We start from the raw sequence: 15655 nt of genomic DNA on the forward strand, positions 1-15655 counted from the left end.
CATACACCATTTCTTTAATCCATTCTTATTTTTACAATATAATTAATTCTACTTTCACATTAGCATAGGGGAGAATCAGGCCTGACAACGTGATTGGATTTTTAAAAGCACGGTATGAAGTAATAATGAGAATTTATCTCTCTAATAACTGTAGTGGGATTCATTGACTCTGATCCTAGTGCCATAGTCTGAATAACCTTTTGTATGGTTTCTAACGTTTGTTTCTCCTTCCCCTTGCCCCCATTGCGGCTGAGGGGTGCTACCACTCTATTGTTCTGCATATTCCTCCTTGATCTTTGTGTGAGCCAGCAGAACTGCTCCAAGAGTGATACGTTCAGCTCCATCATCCCTTTCCTCTCCTGGAAAAACATGCTGTACAGTCCCTGTAAAGGCCTCTGCAGGAGATACTTCCTAGAGCTTCCACTTGATGCATATGGAGAATGCAGCTAGAAAAGTTCTATTTGTGGTCTCATTGCATCCTTGCACTTCCTTGTCTGTCTGTATCCACTTGTTTCTTGTCTTATACTGAGATTGTAAATTCTTTGGGGCAGGGACTGTCTTTTTCTTGTGTTTGCACAGTGCCTTGCACAGTGAGGTCCTGATCTGTGACTAGGACACCTAAGTGCTACAGTAACACACATAAATAATAAATAAATTATAGTAATAATATTGGGGGGCGGAGGGGAACCTGAGCAGATTTTCTACAATGAGCAGATAAAATGCATCCATGCATGTTTTTGTGTTGCTGTATCCAGGCCTGACGTGTTTCCTTCCTGGATGGCCCAATAGTTTGTACTTCTTAACTTCTGGACTGTCTGTGCTTCTCTCCCTGTAGATACCTTTCTGTGGAATCACTATTGAAAGTGATTGGAAGATCAGCAATAGAGCAAAGGTTTGTTTGGAATATTCTCTATAGGGTTTGACAGTAGGTGGAGACTGGAAGCTCTCTGGGGCCAGAGGCTGACCGTTCATTCTAAGAACACACAGTGCCTAGTTCAATGGGGCTCTGATCCCTGGGTGGGGCAACAGTTCTGCTCGTGCTTTAGACCATTTGAGAATGGGAAACGTTGACATGCATCACACTGACAACGTGGATCCATTTATTTTTCATTGCATTTCCATCCTTCTCCCTTGTCACATTTGCTTGTGATACATTTAGAAAAACCATTGTTTTAAACAACCTTCACAATTCATCTTCTCAGACCTAGTGGATCCTGCGGTAAAGTCATTATGAAGACTTTATGAAATCACAGTTATTTCCATGATAACAATGACATAATTCTAGGATTATGACATTACTGAAAGATCGAGTTGAAGTACAGGATGGGTTTGTTTCCCCAGCTGTAAATGGGGATATTAATACTTGCCTGCCCCACAATAGTGTTGCGAGGCCTCATTTCATTAATTGTTCTAAAGTGTTTTGACGTCTTCTAATGCAAGGCCCTTTCTATGTGCAATTCAATATTACGGAACAAAGCCCTAATTCAAGTATAATAAACAATGATAAGGTCAAGAGGAGAACAGAAATGGTAATGGCAGAGTTCAGCAATCTATGCAAACTGTGTGACAACGCTGACAGGTCACAAAATCCTAATGCATCCCGCAAGATTGCACAGTAACAGACTTTTCCTCGGGGACCTGCTGGAATGGGCTCTACACTTTTCAAGGGTGGCTGGTCTAAGATGCTTTCTCTTCAAAATGTTTTAATAATGAAATTGTCTGCCATTGGATCAGAGCAAGAGTTGGCTGCCCATGAAATTAGGTTTGAAAATGACATTAAACCCCATCCCTCTCTCCTTAATGGAAATCAAACCAGCTTTTGTATCCAGCAAACCTCAAGCCAAGACCAGTTGGCTCCCAAACATAGATACACTGGAAGAGTCACATTCGAATGTTTTTCACATCTCCCTGGTCTCACATTAAGGGGAAGGAAGCACTCATGGAACATACCTAGGTGGACATGACACAGTAATCCTTGAAGGTCCTGAAAATGACAGCTTTATAAACTAGCTGGGGTTTGTGGTTTTTTTCGCTGGAAGGAGATATGACTATTTCATGCAGTACATGGTTCAAAAGTTGATTAATGTTTCAGTGCATAGTAAAACCAGACACTGGGAGACTAAGTTTCCATATGTAAGATTCTTTAAGCGGGCAGCTGGACCTGTTTGCACTTCTTTTCAGAGATTATACTTCCTTGAGCCACCTTATTCAAAATAGTGTATCCTGGTGGTGGGAGGGCAGGTGTGCCAGTTTAGTTCTCAACATACACCTGCAGCAGAGCTGGCACCTTCAGATTTGGATCACAAGAGATAGCAGCAGCCTCTGAATAAAACAGTCGCCCATGTACCCCAGTTTGAAAATATACTGAGACCAGCACCAGGCCATGGCATGTTCTTTAATGTAATCACTTATATTACCATGTAAATTCCAAACCAGGCACTGTTCTGACCTTGTTCTGAATGTCCATAACCATTCTGCTTTATCTGTTTTACCCATTTAGCTAATGAGAGAATATACTGAGACTTTTCTGTAACTCTTGTTTATTTTATTTTTTTCTCTCTTTCTTTAACAGACATCAAAAAGCCATAACTTCTGGCTCTCTTGCTCTGCTGAGGTTGAACTGGTAAGAAGGTGGGAAGTGCAGAAACTTCCCCTACTGAGAAAGCTCTCTTATTTACATCCACTTTGATTGTTTTTAAAAGCTGCTTACACTTGTCCTGCCCCACCTCTCATCCCTTTAAGCCTTCCCTCATCTCGTCATCGATAAAAAAGAAACATGGGAAGGCCATCCGGACACGCTAATGAAAATGTGAATTATTAACTGAAACATGCTGGGGAAGATATGCAAAAATAGAGGGGGCTGTCATTTTATCATTAATATGTAAAATAGGACAAGTTATCCCTCCCTTCCCTGCAGAGAAGAACAGATTCAAGTATGTTTCTCATTCTGGGGCCTGGATCTGTAATGAGATAACCCAACTGCCGTGTCTCTTGCCCTCTTTCTTCCTTTCTTTAGTGATAAAGGGACAGAGGAGAGTGCAGACAATTAAAAGGAGGATTCCAATCGGCCCTGGAGAGATTCAATGAATAATAATGGACCTCCAGCTGTTAATGTGGTTAAAGACTTCGAAGTCTCAAGTGTCTGGCTTAAGCGCCTGTGCCATAGACTTCATTTCCATGGACAAATGTGAAAGGAAGGAAGGAGGAGGGGAATTCCCCCTTCTGACCACAGATGGGCCAGTTTCCCAGTAATTTGCTGGGCTCTTCACAAGGATGTTTGTCTGCAAAGTAGTAATGGCATAAGTTGACTTTCATTGCCAACATAAGGCGTTACGTTAGGTTGTTGGCACAGGAACCAATTAACATGTGTCATCAATAGCTGGGGCCACCAATAATGAACGTCCTACATTTCAGAGGTGGTCAAATACCATGTTGTGGGCATGGTATAAGAACTAACACCTTGTCTTCACTGGCACAATGGTGGGGTTTTTACAGTGAGATAAGTAATGTGTGATAGTTATTTTTCTGTAAAACCATGGCGAAACAAGGCATTTGTAGTGATTACCACTAAAGGCATTTGTAGTGAGGTAGCTAAGTGAGATCAGCACTATAACCTCTGCCTGTGGTTAACCTTACCTAGTTTACCTCAGAGTAAAGGCTTGTTTCCAAGGGGAAGTATCCTGAATAGCTATTTGGAATAGCTCCCTCTGTGAACATGCTATTCTGGAATAAAAGAACAGGCGTACTTGTGGCACCTTAGACACTAACAAATTTATTTGAGCATAAGCTTTGGTGAGCTTCACCCCACTTCGTCGGATGCATCACGAAAGCTTATGCTCAAATAAATTTGTTACTCTCTAAGGTGCCACAAGTACTCCTGTTCTTTTTGCGGGTACAGACTAACATGGCTGCTACTCTGAAATCTGGAATAAAAGTTACTCTATTTCAGAATAATTAGTGCATTTCCAAAGCAAAGTAATTACCCTGGAATAAAATCACTTATAGCCAGAACAGAGTGTACACACAACAAGTTAAATAGTCATTCCAATCAATTTCCCTGGGCAGACAAGCCCTAAAACTAAATTTTCTTGTCTCCATCTGTTTTTTGTTTTTTTTTAAACAGTGGGATTGCTAATGCATTTCAGCTATCCGGCAACAACATATACCTTTTGGCCAGTGAAGACAGGCTAGGGAAAAAGGTGTGTTCTTATTTTGTGTTAGCTTTATACCTAGTGAAGATATTCCCTTGAGGCCTAGATGATTAGCTATATGGCATAGACAAATAGATGGATTAGACAGATGATCCATTCAGATAAGTCTGATGCTTCAGTGCATTTCACTGGTGTTGTCATTTACAACTGTGAAAAATGGGTATAAAACACCAGACCAGACTGCTAATATTTAAACCCACTTTGCAGAGATGTAAATAACTACACAAGGTGCAAGACAGCAGAGTCACATCCCAAACGCCCACGTGGAGGTTACTGAAAGCATTTTCAGGTTCTCCCCTCCCTCCCCACTTCTTCCCTATCCAGTCTTCTTTCCCTTTGCCACAACCATATCCCTTTCCGCACAGTAACATCCTTTCCCCAGCCCCCAGCAGGCCTTCTGCTCCCCATTCCCATTTCTGTAAGTCCAACAGGCCTTGAATCTTTGGTGATAATCAGGGGAGGCACAAGGAGGAGACAACTGCAAGATCCAACCCTTTGCTGGGTTCTTGCTGGTGTCCCACCATCTCACTAGTTTCAGGATTCAGCTGGACCATAGGTGCCGACCCACACTCTGGAGTCAGGCGGAACACCTGAAACTCACAGGATTTCTAGACAACCACTATAAGTCTTCTGAAACGCTGAGGATGGATTTTAGCTTAATGGGTGGAGACAGCAGCCTCAGTTGTGGAGTGGGGAAGGTTACATAGGTTTTCATTGGAGAATCACATTTCCCTGGCATAGCAGGTAAAGTACATAAAGAGTCTAAGGCCACGTCTACACTACGCGCGAAAATCAATTTTAGATACGCAATTTCAGCTACAAGAATAGCGTAGCTGAAATCGAATATCTAAAATCGATTTACTTACCCATCTTCACCGAGCAGGATCGATGTGCGCGGCTTGCCATGTCGATTCCGGAACTCCGTTTGTTTTGGTGGAGTTCCGGAATCGATCTAAGCGCGCCCTGGGATCGATATATCCCGTCCAGATCAGACGCGATATATTGATCCCCGAGCAATCGATTTTAACGCGCCGATACGGCGCGTAGTCTAGACGGGGTGTAAGAGAGAAGTTCTGTAAGGTCAGCTGCATGTCAGCTCTACATGGATGAGTCGTGTAAGTTTAAAGTGATCAAAGCAGGATAAGATCTCAGATCAGCCATGCATATCTTACTCATTCTTTAAACCGAAGGTTCAGAGAAATGCAAAAAAGAAGCAAGTGCAAAATGGCATTAGAAAGCGGAAATGAGCATGGGGAGTTGAATAATCAGCTAATTTACAGCCTTCTTATTTACTGAAAGAGAATTTTAGGTGATTTTTGTTTGGAATGTGATGTAACCAACCCAGCAGGCAGAAGTAACGGGAATTGTGCTCAAAGCTGAGAGTGTTCAACAATATAGAAGCAGGTTCTGAGCACATCCTCTCATGTGATCCAATCTGGTGCAGCTGGAGGGCCAGGCATGCCCCATTTCCATACCTTCAAAGAAGTCAGGTGCTCCTGTGGTGTACTATTCCCCTTTCTTAGAGTGACCAATCAGAGAGGGAGTCGGGAGTAGAAACTTTTGTCTGGCAAAATCCTAAACTGGCAAACAGATTTCCTTTCTTAGGCCTCAACAGCTATATTTAACCTTCTCCTAAACAGTACCCAGGCAGCTCAGACAACTCGTCTGGTGAAATGATATCTTGTGATGAATCCCCAGCGTAGAACAAAGCTGCTGTTTTCCTCCTCTTTTAAAGATCATTCAGTGCAGTGAGGGAAATGTCAATAAAGAGACATTTAACATGAAAAGAGAGGAAGTGTAGAACATGGAATGGCACCTCTGCAGGTAGAACACAGCTCCCACAAACCTCTCACACGCTCTCCTTTTTTTTTATTCTTTTCCCCTCCGATGCCCTTGCATATCTCCAGCAGCAATATCATGCTGCTGTTATTATGGACAGAATAGATACACGAGCAGCCTTAGGTCAATATTTGTGCAAAAAGGAGAGACTGTGCATCACAGAGCTGCAAATTAACCTCTCATCCCATATTCATGCTAGCACACAGGACCTCCAGGAACACTGCACTCCCAAGAGGAAAGTGGGGCATTTACTTATTAGAAGGAAAAAAAAAATATCTCCAGCCCAACCCATGCACCTTTTAGTTTTCTCCCTCCGGTTAGGGGAAAAAAAAGCTTTTCTTAATTAGCATCCTAACCTTTTCTAAACAGGTTCAAGGGTGTCTTGGCAGTTTTAGGAAGTGGTGTGAAAGCAGCACTGAATAACAGCAGCAAAATTAGTCAGGTGTAAAAGGATCTGCTTTCTTCCAGGGAGATGATTAGGGTACCGGTAATGAGAAATAGGAAGAACTCCCAAGGTTACAGATGTCTTCTTATTAAAGGAAACGTTACCTAGAAATTACATACTCATGATTGGAAAATATCTTTTACAGCAGGTCCGTTGGTAGGTCCTAGTACAAAGAGGGCGTAGGAGGAATCTTTGCTCCATATTTCATGCTAGCTGAGCTAGCCCAGAGGGCAACTCTGACTTCAAGTACAACCCAGGCTAAAAGCACCACTCCCACACATTACGGTGAAGGGTTTCTGTTACCAATAGGATATTTAATCTGATACCCTAATGCAAGGGATTGATAGGAGAATCTTGAGCAACCCACCCTCTCCCGCTTGTCTGCATTTATCTCTTTTTACTACTTACCTTGCTCCCTTTACTTGACCCAAGACAACTAACCAATCCCGTTCATCTCCTCTTTCCCCTCTGATTTCTGGGTCTATATTTGGAACCTCCTCCCTGACCTTTTGTCTATTTAGAGTGTAAGGTCCTCAGGGCAAGGACTAGTCCTTATGCCCAGCCCAATGGGGATCTGTTAAGACTCAAGGCACTACTGTAATAAACATGATAAATGCTAACAATTATCTTTGTCTAGTGCATCGCAACGCGCCCAGTGTGCACCCAACTCCAGCCTTTCCATTCATTTGAGCAGTGTTCCTTTTGAATGATTCTGAAGGTCTCTCCACAGTCTAGCAGCAATTAATAGGTTAATAGTGTACATGTTCCCTGTCAGAGCTCACGCTTTTTCACACGAGCACCATGGGGCAGCATGAAGCATTGGGTGAGGTGCACCCTAAAGCTCTAACAGGATGCTAATCTGTACTTCCTTGTTTCTTTAGGCTGCTGTTCCAGCTCTAGGTGAGAGGGCTACCATGAACTCGTTTATCTAATGTTAGTCCAATGGCTCTGTGAAATGAGTTGCAGGTCTCAGGTCTGTCTTTCCATATCTCCAAAACGAACTCTACTTGACACAGTCTCGGACAGAGACTGAATACACTCAATTACCTTTCTAAGGTTGCCTGACCAGGGTTATGGATGAGAGTAAGATGGTAAGGAGAAGCTTCCATTGCTGCTGCTAGTGCTGTGTAAATAGAGGACAGGCTAAAGTCCCTACTGATGGAAAACAGAGCAAATTCCACTCCAGGAAAAGGAGTCAAACCTGCTTCCACAAATAGTGAATTTGGCCCTTGCAGTCAAAATCAGTGCTAAAGCTGTTGTTTTTTTCTAAATTTGTTTGCTTCTGGCATCTTTGCCCTCCCATCATGTGAAAAAAACCCAGGCCCATCTGGGGCAAAAAATGAACGGTGAGGATTTAACAAGGGAGATGGCTCTCCTCGCATATATTAAATGTTCACTTATTTAATATGGGGAATTGTTTTTCCTTCATTTCCCCTATACACCCGCCATCTGACCCTTGCTTCTGGGCCCCAGGAGAGATTCACTCCCCTACACAGGAAACCATCCAGGATTTGGCAGAAAATTGAGATCATTTGAAGAAAACTATCCAAGAGATTTCAGGCAGGAAGGTGCCGATTAATCTACATTAAAGTGAAATTAGCCTAATATTAAAACAATAGAAGAGGACAAGGGGGAGATCAGCCCATAATGTCCTCATTAGCCAGCACTGTTCCTGCTAAGTATTCCGTCATGTGATGGTAGCTGTCTCGTTTCACTTCATTAGGATAGGGGTTAATTACAGCCAAGGAGGCAGGTAGATTTGCTGTTTTCACAATCCTTGCTGGCCTCTCCCTCCTTTTCTCCCCTCACAACTCATAGATGGGCATTTAAGCTTCCCTTACAAACTCATGGTTCTTAATGCTCCTCTATTTGTAATGGCAAGACAGGTAGAACGGGACAATTTTTCAAAGTGAGGTGGCCGGAGTGTGTCTTACTTTGAGCGGAGGGGATGCAACATGGGTGGTGTTTGCTAGAGTCAGCTGTTGAAGACACTGTGCCAGACATGCTGCTAGTGTATATTGGTCTATCTCCACTGAAGTCAAACCCAGGATTTGTCTCATTCGTCTTCTTCCCTTAGACATCTTTTTTCTAGTTAGTTCCTGCTGAGCCCCTCTGATGCTTTCTCCCAGCTTCCCCATGGGTCTCTCCATGCTCACTTCTCTCTTTCTCCCAGCTTCCCCAGGGATCCCGTTTAAACTCTTGCCCCAGGCCCATCTGATGTCTCCTCCTTTTCCTTCAGCCTGCTGCCCTGCTCACTTTGAGCTAGCTGTCTCTGAGCTCCATCCTGCGCTCATCTTGTGCTGTGTCTCACTCGCTCTCCCTCCTGCCCCTCCAATGTTCTCTTTCCTTTCTTTTGCCAATTCTTGTTTGTTATTTTTATCTTTATGGTTTTTTTTGGACCTGTTAGTTGTCAGGTCATATTGCTTTTAACACAAATCCAGCCAAGCCTCAAGATCCTCGCAAATCAGAAACAGGCACATAATCAACGCACAGTGAAGCATGCCAAGGGACCTGCCAAGAAGGTGCCTCTCAGACAGCCTGCAGCCTCACTCAGGGATCTCTCACCATTGTTTACGAAAAAGTCTCTCTAGGCTGAATGGTAGAAAGAATGCAGATATGCTGCCATGCACCAGGACAGCTTCAGAGATCTAGAGCAAGTAATCAGGGGCAGCTCCAGGCATCAGCATGCCAAGAGTGTGCTTGGGGCAGCAAGCCACTGGGCTGCTCTGCCGGTCTCTGCAAGCACGGCAGGCAGGCTACCTTTAGCGGCTTGCCTGCGGAGGGTCTACTGGTCCCGCGGCTTCGGCGGACCTCCTACAGGCTGTGAGAGGTCCGCCAAAGCCGCGGGACCAGCAGACCCTCTGCAGGCAAGCCACAGAAGGCAGCCTGCCTGCTGTGCTTGGGGCAGCAAAATGCCTAGAGCCGCCCCTGCAAGTAATTAAAGAAATAGCTGCACATATGCAGTGTGCATAAATTCAGGCACCCAGGTACCCAACATATAAGATGTAAATAACTTTGATTTGTACTGTTCTAAGGGCCTTAAGGCTCCAGGAATATATTTCCTGACCCATTAGCGGAAGTAATACCAGGAGAGCTACTTGTACATAAAGGTTATATCTACACGGCAATTAAACACCCATAGCTGGCCCATCCCCTGACTCAGGCTCCTGGGGCTTAGGCTAGGTGGCTGTAAGAATGCAGTGTAGACATGCGGTTCAGGCTGGAGCCCAAGCTCTGAGACTCTTCTCCCTCGCCCCCCATGGGGTGCCAGAGTTCAGCCTAAGCCCAAGCCCAAATGTCTACACTGCAATTTGACAGACACCCAGCCCAAGCCCTGCGAGCCTGAGTCAGGGGACACTGGCCAGCCACGGGTGCTTAATTACATTGTTAAACATACCCAAAGGCTCTTCCAAGGGACTGTGTGGAGCGATGGCATAGCTAGCAATTTTAATTGTATGCATGCACCATCTGATTTATTTAGGCCTTGCTGTCACAGACTGGGATGTGGGCAATCCGGCCTAGTTGCCAGTGTGGTCCAGCCTAGTGGCTGAAGATGGGGTGGTCTGGCCTAGTGGCTGGAGATGCAGACAAGATCCAGGAGTCAGAGCAGAGGGTCAGGACCAAGGAGTCAGAAACCAAGCGGGGCTGGAGCAAGGCTGGGAACCAGGAGCAGCGCCAGAGTTTCTGGCGCCCTAGGCAGAATTCAGGTGGCGGCATTTTGTGCGCTCCCCACAGGGCGGGCAGGAGCTTCCGGTTCCACTCCCATCGCACCACTGAAGAAGGACCCTCTGCCGAACTGCCACAGGCGACAGCAGCAGTCATTGAGCTGCTCAATTGCCTGCTGCTGTTTTCCGTGGCACGTCGGCAGAAGATCCTTCTTCAGCGGTGCGATGGGAGTGGAACTGGAAGCTCCCATGCCCCCCATTGGGAGCGCATAAAATGCCACCCCCCGAATCCCGGTGCCCTAGGCGACCGCCTAGGATCGCCTAATGGAAGCTCCGGCCCTGCTGGGAACAAGGCAGGCACATGAGCAATAATAGCTGCAGGCATAAGCAGCTGCTGGTCCAGTGCTACTACAGAGCTTAAGAGCTCTCCTGGCAATGCCACTCACCCAATCAAGCGATCTGGCCAATTAGGGATTTCAGCTGCACCTAGCTAGCTAATCCCAGGCCTAGCTCATTCCTGATACTCGGCCACAGCATCCCTATGGCCTCCTAAAACAGACCTGCCATTAAAATGCTGTATAGTTTCTACACGTCAGGTACAGGAGTGAGATCGAGCTGTGTGTTAGTGAAAGGAAAGACCAAGTATTTAAAACAAACAAGCCAACCAATAAAATAACACTCCTTTTCTTTCCCCTCAGAAATGGTGCCCTCCAGGAAATTAACAACGCTACATGGTGGTATACACGGTGTATGTGCTGCTCCCCTGCACCTGCAATGGGGAGAGGGAATCTGGCTGGAGGCAGTTGGCTCAGCAAGAACTTGACAAACAGACTGAGCACGTGAACTTAAGTCTGTTAAAGTGGAGATTAGTCACATTATTGGAAGGCACTATACTGTGAAGCTGCAGGATGGCTCGCAAGTGAAAGCTGCACGGTGAAGTTGCAAATAAAATCCATTTCTATTGAACCTTTAAAAGTCCCTTATGGATCATTTAGGTCAGAGGATGAGTTCCAGCATGAGCAGCGGGCAGAGGCAATGCTTGCACAGCAAAAGGAGCAGCCAACTTTCCCAGGCCACATGTACATGTACATACATGAATGAGCATGTACACATGCCGCCATCCTTTTCAGCCTCTGACACGTATCCTTAGTATCCAAAGTAGAAAAACTCTGGGTTATAAAACGAGGATAACGGGCATAACTGAGTCACAATTCATATGGCTGTATCATACGTGAGCACCATTTGAAATCCTTGCTAGCCAATATAATTCCTCCTTTACCCAGTGTGCTTTGCAAATGTACATGTAGCAAGCTGAATAAATGTCATGTCCCCTTCTAGAAACTGCTTCACAAATAAGTTAAAAACTTGCTATTGGTACCACTTAGCAGTTAATAATTTGGCTCAAGGGGCAGAGGCCTGTGCTTCTGGAGCTGAAAGTTATATTTTTTTACTGTTCATGAGTATTTGGTCATCCACTAGGTATTGGCAAGAACGTCCACAACTCCAACCACTTCATGAATATTGGTATGAACTGCTTGCCTGAAAATTTACACTCAAATATGTATGGTTGGCTATTTGTCCTTTGTTATCCACTCTTCCCTATCACACATCACAACCACTAATAGTTATGAACACTTGAGCCATCTGTGGAAATCAGGGCCAAAAAATTCACAGCCAGAAGAAAGGGCTAAATTCGCAACCATCATTCACAACCAATGACTTCACCAGCTCTACTATGGATGCCATGGAGGGAAAGAATGATCTTAAATGCACTGAAAACAGAAGATAAGGGGGAGATAGGCAGCTTTAACCAGAAAGCTTCCTCAGAATTGTTCTGTAAGGGAAATGGCCTTTTCTGATAAAAGCTTCATAGCTGACATGTAGTTAGTGACATCATGTTTATAGAAGATAAAGATCTGGTTTCATTTGCTACTTCCCACCCCAGTGATGCAGCATCCATCTCTCCTGCACTGACACAGCGTCCATCCCCCCATGCTTTCATGGTGTCAATTCCATACATGCACTGACACACAATCAATCCATCAGCTGTGCAGATACGCCATCCATCCCTCCCTGTCCGGGCTGATGGGGTGTCTAGCCCTCCAGGGCTTAAGCAGTGTTCATCCTCCCAGCACTGATGTGGCATTCTACGTCTTGTGCTGTGTAGCATCAATCCCTCCTACATTATGCTGTGTCCATCCTCCCCTGTGCTGACACATTAGTCACCTGACTCAAGGAGCACCCGTAACTCTCCTTCCATGCTGAGATGCTGCCATCACCTCACACCAGTGCAACATAAACAGCCCTGCATTGATGCAGTGGCCTGGGACAGGCTGATGCAATTTCCCTCCCATTTCCCTAGGAGAAGTGTTTCCTGTATGTTTACGCAAAGGGATTTTTCTACCACCAATGCAGCATGATTACCACTTCAGTGATACTCCTTGACCCCTGCACAGCCAGTATGCCTCTACTTGGGCTGATGTAGTATCCTCTCTTGCTCTAATCTAAGGATACATCCCATTCCCTTTAGCTGCTGCAAAAGCCCTCCTGCATTGTTGTCGCCTCCCTGCCACTGGTGACCTGCTCTCAGACATGCCATGCACTGACAGGGCACTCCGCCGGCGCTGAGGCAGTGTACCTCCTCCATGATGTAGCATTCCCTCACCGATGCAGTCTCCCTCTTACAGTGACGCAGCATACTCATTGCGCACACGCTCTCTCCCTATCATTGCCGTGTCTCTCCTTTGTGCTGACGCAGCATGCCCCCTGGCCAGATAAAACATCCTTGCCCTGTGCTGCAGCGGCCTTCACGCCCACATACTTTTCCTTTGTTCCCTTTAATTAGAAACTTTTTCTTTGTTCCCTGTAATTAGTGGGTTTTTCCCCTGTCAACCCACATGAGTTATTACTGCTGCACAGAAGATCAAAGGGCAATAACATTCATACCATATTTAACTTTTGTACTGTCTTTGTGATGGAACATGTCGTTAGTGGTTTTGAAACACATGTTGGTTATGGTGCCAGGGAGTATCCTATCTGAAAGAGTATTTTGGATCACAGGAGTCAGGTCCGAAGCAGCATTTTTGTTACTTTCACTGCAAGACAACTTAATGATGAATCTTGGTGTCATATGGACACTCCCCTGAACTAGAATTTGGTGTGCATGTGGGTTTATAGGATGCCTATCGCCTCACATTATTCATAATGGCTGAGATTTTTCAAAGCCACCTACTATATTTGGATTACCAATTCCTATTAATTTTAATGGGAACTGAGCATTCAGATCTCAGCTATGAAAATCTCAGCCACAATATTTCCATGGTGGGTTCAGTACTTCTAGAAAAATCTACAGGCAAACAAGTAATAATTCATTATTGCTTGCATTATTTGTCAGAAAGAAGAAAAAACCAAGTAATTTAAGAGAAATGTTTATAAGCAAGTGACATGAACTAAGGACACATTCTCACTTTCTGTTAACAATACTCTGTATATTTTTAGAACGTCCATCTCACAATAGGGGCTCCCCTAGTGGCCAAAATAACACTTGCACATTCCAAGGCAGGATCTGATAACACTTATTGCTGTTGTTATCATAGAATCATATAATATCAGGGTTGGAAGGGACCTCAGGAGGTCATCTAGTCCAACCCCCTGCTCAAAGCAGGACCAATTCCCAGCTAAATCATCCCAGCCAGGGCTTTGTCAAGCCTGACCTTAAAAACCTCTAAGGAAGGAGATTCCACCACCTCCCTAGGTAACCCATTCCATGCTTCACCACTCTCTGAGTGAAAAGTTTTTCCTAATATTTCAACCTAAACCTCCCCCATTGCAACTTGAGAACCATTTACTCCTTGTTCTGTCATCAGGTACCATCAGACAGTCTAGATCCATCCTCTTGGAACCCCTTTCAGGTAGTTGAAAGAAGCTATTCAAATCCCCCCTCATTTTCTCTTCTGCAGACTAAACAATTCCAGTTCCCTCAGCTCTTCTTATAAGTCATGTGCTCCAGTCCCCTAAACACTTTTGTTTGCCCTCCTCTGATTTTCTTTTCAATTATTCCACATCCTTCTTGTAATGTGGGGCCCAGAACTGGACACAGTACTCCAGATGAGGCCTCACCAATGTCGAATAGAGGGGAATGATCACGTCCCTTGATCTGCTGGCAATGCCCCTACTTATACAACCCAAAATGCCGTTAGCCTTCTTGGCAACAAGGACACACTGTTGACTCCTATCCAGCTTCTCATTCACTGTAACCCCTAGGTCGTTTTCTGCAGAACTGCTCCCTAGCCATTCGGTCCCTAGTCTGTAGCAGTGCATGCGATTCTTCCGTCCTTGTTGAACCTCATCAGGTTTCTTTTGGCCCAATCCTCTAATTTGTCTAGGTGCCTCTGTATCCTAGACCTACCCTCCAGCATATCTACCACTCCTCCCAGTTTAGTGTCATCTGCAACTTGCTGAGAGTGCAGTCCATACCATCCTCCAGATCATTAATGAAGATATTCAATAAAACCGTCCCCAGGACCGACCCTTGGGGCACTCGGCTTGAAACCAGCTGCCAACTAGACATGGCAACAAGTCTAGTCCCAGAAATAAACACTATGCCTGGTAAGAAGAGTTTGGGGATCAGGACCCAAGTCTTCATAGCTTAGTGGTAAAAATGTGAGGTCTTTTACAGTCTGAAACTATTAAGTTCTAATCTTATTAAGGCTTGTATTTTTATTAAAAATGTTTTGTATCCTTTTGCTTTGTGTCTCAAATGTCTGATTACATTTTCTACTCTTATCAGTTTCATTTATCTTTATCATCCTCCCAATATTCTGGCTATAACTTTTAAAAAAATAATACTTCTATGTGAGAAGACAAAGCACAATGATCTAAACAATACAGTGCTACATTGAAAGAAAGAAAGTTATAATATTACAAATATCAGAACTCATCCAGCACAATCTCTGTGAAAAAACACTTGAGTAAATGCATTTAGGATAGACAATAGTAACAAAAAATTAAAGAAAATAACAAAGCCATAATCTAAGATGAAGGTCTGTGCAATGCTAAAAGTGCTGTTGTGCAAATGCCTATCAGAAAGAAGAAGGCTGTTAATTAACTTTCTGTTGAAGAAACAAAGCATACAGTAGAACCTTGCTAATCTGCATCTCACTAATCAGCACACATTATTAATTTGCCATAAAAAAAAAGGCAGTCTCGTCCCACTTCTCAGCAATGGTTTACTACGGCTACAGTGCGGTCTCACATTACTGAGACTTCGTTATTTTGATGAAATGCACTCTAGTGAATTATGAACTATCAGCATAGATAATTTAAACTAAACTACACTCTTTAAAATAAATGAACAAAATATATGTTATGAATAATTGTCCTTGCTTAAAAAAAAAAATTGTTGTCACTTAATCCCCAATTTGGCAAGCACTTAAGCACATGCTCAGTTTTAGGCCTGGGTATAAATCCCATTGAAGTCAGTGGAATTTGAGCAA

The sequence above is a fragment of the Chelonoidis abingdonii genome, chromosome 15 (genome assembly GCF_003597395.2).
Source record: "Chelonoidis abingdonii isolate Lonesome George chromosome 15, CheloAbing_2.0, whole genome shotgun sequence".
Taxonomy (NCBI): domain Eukaryota; kingdom Metazoa; phylum Chordata; order Testudines; family Testudinidae; genus Chelonoidis; species Chelonoidis abingdonii.